The following is a 5,661-nucleotide window of genomic DNA, read 5'->3' as shown; positions in this document are numbered from 1 at the left end:
TGGAGCAGGATTTGTTACCACGTAAGCTTGGTGAATGATGTCTTTGTTCGTCTCTTCCTCTCGGTCTCTCCTGTAAAGATGAACAAACTGAGGGCTCGGCTTGGTACCGAGCGTACTCACTCCGACGCTCAAGTCAGTAAACTTAAAGAGATTAAGTTGTGTGTTACTTGGCAAAGTATATTGTAGAGAGATAAGGGAGTTTATACCAGATTAATAGTGAGTTTATGGATGAATTGTGGATTATTGGCCCGTTTTCTCAATGAGGATTGAGGAGTATTTATAGACTTTCAGCTTTTGTCACGTAGTGGCAAAGTGGCCAAGTGGCAGAGCAGGTGGAAAGACTGTTCTACCCTCGGCCGCGGGACCCATGGCAGGCCGGCTGGCCTGGTTGACTCCATGCCGAGGGGACTGGATGTGAGTACGCGGATATGCCTCCCGGCTGGCTAGTTGCCTAGCCGAGACCCAGTGACAGCCGACAGCCGCGTCGGTTAGGTCGTTTCTAATACGTTGACTTGTGTCTTTTGACTTTGACCTTGCTCAATATGTTGACTCGGTCGGCGGGTGCAGAATATGCCCCATCAATTTGCCCCGCCGTAGTCTATGCCGTGGTATGGACCTTCGATGAGTGTTGAGCGTATTCTGCGCAAGTTGAATTTCTTCCCGGGCTTCTTCTTCCTCGGCTTGGTTCCTGTTCGTGCCGTACCATATCCCCCTCCACATGGATGTGTAATGGACATCCTATGTGGAAAAGAAAGTGGCGCTGGCCGAGACCAAGGTTGAGAGTGCCGTTTGTACTTTTGATTGCCCCCGACCGGTGCTGTCTTTGCTTTGTTGATTAGCTGGACGTTAGCAAGTAATACCAAGGAGCGTGTTGAAGAAGATTTGTAACTGTGTGTCGATTGACATTCCATGGCTGCATGCTTGACACGTGGCTTGGCATTGATTGGTCGATGTTTCATGGGCTTTGCCCTGATTGGTCCGCTTCATGGGCTTTGCTCTATAAATAGAGCAGTGTGCCCCGTTTTTTGGCCATCAAACTTCATTTTCTCAAAAAAAAATTTTCCTCTCTCTTAGTTTTTCGAAGAAACTTCTCTCTAGTCTTCAAAGCGTTACTCGGCGTAGCACTTTTCCAAGGTAAACAAACCAATTTTTCCAACTTTTAATTGTCAAGTTTTTGTTGTCATTATGTCTTCTGCGAATGCTGAACCAAGTACCTCTGCGCCGGGGGGCGAACCGTCGCATCCTGATGAAGAGGAGGCCCTGGTTGTCACCCCGATAGGGTTTGGGGGTCCCAAGTCGCCTTCTCCTGAAATTGATCCTCAATTTTTGGAGGGTTTTGATGATGACGATGATGAGGCGACCCCTTCTGTCGTAAAGAGGCCGCTTATTTCGTGGCACGGTGATGCCTCGCTCGATCGGCCCCCGATCGTGCTCGGACGAATAAGTTCGCTAGCCGCTCCGGTTCGATTTTTTTGAAGACCATTACTCCTTCGGCAGGGGGTATAAAATTGTTATCCCTGAGGAGGATCAGGCCATCTGTTGCCCTCCCGAGGGTTGTATCGGCGTGTACATCAGACACCTGGAGTATGGGCTCCGGTTTCCTCTTAATGAATACGTCGTGGCCATAATTAAAGCCATGAATGTCGCCGTGGCTCAACTGCGTCCGTTGGCCATCAGGACGATTATTGGCTTTGTATGGTTATGTCTTTTTAAGGGGGAGGCCCCAACGGTGAACCTCTTCCGCCGGCTCCACCATCTTAAGCAGACTACCCTAGGCGGCCCGGGGTGGTACAACATACAGACCGAGCCGGGCTTCGTCACCGTTTCCAAGCTGACGTCTTGCAATGACTGGAAGGGGCGGTGGGTATACGTTGAGGTTCCGGAGGACTACTCGCTGGTCCTTTCAGAGCCGCGTCAATTTGCGGTGTGAGAATCAAGGGGAGCATGACAAATATGTCTCCCGGAGTAAGCTTAAGATGGACGCCAACATGGTCTATCTTAATGAGGACGAGACGCGGGCAATGAGGCTATTTGAGGCTGAGAAGGATGGCACGCCGAAGGGATGGATGCCTCCGACACAGATCGTTCTTCAGGATGAGCTGCTTTGCCGCGTCGGCCTCATACCGGCCCTCGAACAGGGTGAGTGGGGTCGTTGTGAGGCCCACTCTTGCTTTTTATGCTTCTGTGTTTGAACCTTGTTTTATTTCTTTTGCTTGACTCCTGCTTCATTTCTTTTGCAGACCGATTTGGCCCGGAACTGCCTGTCTCCGTCTTCAAGAGGTTGGGACTTGAAGAGAACGGGAGAGTTGTTGAGCTGCATCCCAAGGCCGCGCCACGTGATCGCAGATCGGCCCCTCACAAACTTATGGAACAGCAGTTGAAGGCACTGGATGTGACGGCGGCTCAGGCGCAGATTTCCGGTAACGTGCCACGCCGGAAACCAAAGACAACGTCTACGGCGGCAACGGCGTCAACCCCAGCTCAATCTGCAATCCACGTTGTCCAAAAGGAGCAGGTGGTCGTTGACGTTGAAGAGGAGGTCACCGTTGTGGAGGGTCCTCCTCCTTCAAATAAGAGAAAAGAGGCAATGCCTGCCGCCGCTGCTGTTACCGAGGCCCGGAAAGAAAAGGGGCCAGTCGGCCCTCTGTCTAAGAAGGCCAGGACCGGTACGGATCTAACCCAGGGCTCGGATTTAGCGGGCTCTTTAGGCATTCCTGATGACAGGCTCTCTGATATGTCAATGAATGTTGACATGGATGCTTTGTCTGAATTTTTTGTAGATCAACCGCCGCCGGCTGTCGGTCCCACTGAACGGCAATTGGAGAAGCGGCCTGTGCAGACGGGCAATCAAAATGTCACCGTCGACTCCTCATCCCTGAAGGTTTCCCCCGCTCAGATTGCGGCGGAGGGTGCAAGGTTGTCCAAGAGGCTGGCGAAGTGGACTGAAATAGCCGGCGCTCACATTATGGAGCAAGAAAAGCTCATGGCTGAGGCGCCTCTCGCGCCGAACGGCTTAGGCTTGAGCTTGCTGCTTCTAAGCAAGAGGCCGAGAAGGCGAAGAAGGACTTCGTCGCCACCATGGAGAACCTCCTCACTCAGCGAAAGCTTAAGGAGGAAGCTGAGAAGCGGGTCATAGCCGAGAGAGCCAAGGTTGAGGCTGCGTTGGCTGACGCCGCTAAGCTGCGGGAGGAGAGAGAGAGAAGCTTCAGGGCGGTTACGATGCTATGGTTGAGTAGAGGGAAAAATGGAAGTCCCTGTATCTGACCGAGGCGAAGGAGCACAGGAACACAAAGGCCATCCTTGCTCAGAGGGAGAAGGACATTGAGACGCTCCAAACTGTCATCATCCCTGACATGTGTGCCCAGTACCGGGACCAGGCTGAAGATGCTACCAGGGATGTAATCAAAGATCTCTTTCCTGAAGGCCCCTTCCCGTGGAAAGATTTTGACCGGCTTCTTGATGAGAAGGCGGCTGCTGCGGAGGCAAAGGCGGCGGAGAAGGCAAAGGCGGCGAAGGCCGCTGAGGAGGCTGAGGCCAAGGCGGCCCATGCTGAAAAGGTGAAGGCGGCCAGGGAGGAAGCTGAGAGGGCAAAGGCAGGTGAAGCTGCCACGGGTCGCCCATCGATGGTGATGTCGGCACGCGCCGGTGGCGAGCGTAACCAAGCATAGGGAGATGGGCGGTCGTCACCAGATTCACCGGCCCTTCGACGGCCTTCACTGTTCGGGGGCCAACTATTGAGCCTTTCCTCCCTGCCATCCTTTTGGCGCTTCAAGTCTTATGTCTGTAACCTTTTGTTGTACTTTTTGTTTTTGTTAAACTTTTGGTAGGTTGTGTTTAGGCTATCCCTATGGGGACGGCCGTCGACTTTGTTTTTTCTCATCCTGTAAACGTTTTTAATAAAGTTTGTTTATTTTGCCTCCATTAAGTTGTCTTCTTACGTTTCAACATATTGAGTGCTTTTTCATTTTTACTTCCGGCTTGGCCGAGACAGTTAGAAGGCGCATCTCAATTGTACTTCAACGTTTAAACATGTTGGCATGTCGGTCGCTTCCTCCACCACCCCCGGTCTTAGCCGGGGCGGTTAGATTTGCGCTTCCCAACCACCGTTGTGAATATGTTAGCGTATCGGTCGTTGTGTCCCCGTAGCCCCCGGTTTTGGCCGAGGTAAAATGAGGTTACGGCTCGACAGCGTTCGTATTTGTAGACATATTGATCGCTTCCTCTACCGGGCCTTCGGTTGGCCGAGGCGGCTAGATTTGCGTCTCAACTGTACTTATACGTTCCTATTAGCGTATCGGTCGTTGTGTCCCCGTCACTCCTGGTATTGGCCGAGGCAATCGAGGTTACGGCTCGACAGCGTCAGATCAGAGACATATTGATCGCTTCCTCTGCCGGGCCTTCGGTTGGCCGAGGCGGCTAGAATTGCGTCTCAACTGTACTTATACGTTCCTAAGCATGTTGGTCGCTTTCGCGAGTATCAACTGCATTTGGCGTGACTGCCCGGCTTTGGCCGTGACGTCTATTCTGGCATGACTATGGAGGGGAAAAGTATTTTGATGGAAAACTTGGATTATTCTTCATAAGGTGTAATCATGCGTTGGGGGGTCCACAACGGTCTCGGACACCTCCGCCGCTATACAAAATATTTCCTTAAGTTGTCCGTGTTCCAGTGGCTCATCAAAGGAACACCCTCCATCTCCGTCAGCCGGTATGTCCCCGGCCTCATTTCTTCAACCACCTTGTAGGGTCCTTCCCAGTTGGCCGTCATTTTTCCATGGATGTTTCCTTTGTTTGTGGCGGCCGACTTTCTTAGGACTAGATCTCCTACTCTTAAGTCCCTTTTGTGGACCCTACGGTTGTATGCTCTTCTCATCCGGTTTTGATACACTGCCAAGTTGAGCCGTGCCGTGTCTCGACTTTCTTCGACCAGGTCTAGGGAGGCTCTCAGGCCTTCCTCATTTTCGACTGGGTCAAAGGTTTTCGTTCTGAATGTTGGCACCGCTGCTTCAATTGGCAGGATGGCCTCAGACCCATAGACTAGGTGGAATGGACTGTACCCCGTTGCTTCTTTCTCCGTGGTTCGAAGTGACCACAGGACGCCGGGTAGTTCATCAGCCCATCTTCCCTTTAGATCTTCGACCTTCTTTTTTAGCCCGTTCAGGATTGTTTTATTAGCTGCTTCCGCCTGCCCGTTGCTCTGAGGGTGGCAGACGGAGGAGTATGCAAATTTGATTCCGAGCTCCTCCAACCAATTCATCACCATGTCGCTCCAAAACTCTCGGCCGTGGTCAAATACCATGACTTGGGGTAGCCCAAAACGAGTTATGACGTTCTCCCAAATCACTTTTCTTACGGCCTCCGTGGTCTTGGCAGGTACCGCGACAGCCTCGACCCATTTGGTGAAGTAATCAACGGCGACAATTAGGTACTTTCTTCCTCCGGAGGCCGTCGGAAATGGCCCTAGTAAATCCATCCCCCTTTATGCAAATGGAAGGGGACTAAGCACCGGTTGCAGGTCTCGGGAAGGAGCACGTATCACCGGAGCATGCATCTGACAATTTTTGCACTTCTTGGTCTTTGCTCTAGAATCCTCAAGCATGGTGGGCCAGAAGTAGCCGACTCGGAGAGCTTTGTGGGCTAGCGTTCTTGCCCCCATGTGAT

The sequence above is a fragment of the Silene latifolia genome, chromosome Y (assembly GCF_048544455.1).
Source record: "Silene latifolia isolate original U9 population chromosome Y, ASM4854445v1, whole genome shotgun sequence".
NCBI lineage: Eukaryota > Viridiplantae > Streptophyta > Magnoliopsida > Caryophyllales > Caryophyllaceae > Silene > Silene latifolia.
This window is presented reverse-complemented; position numbering follows the sequence as displayed.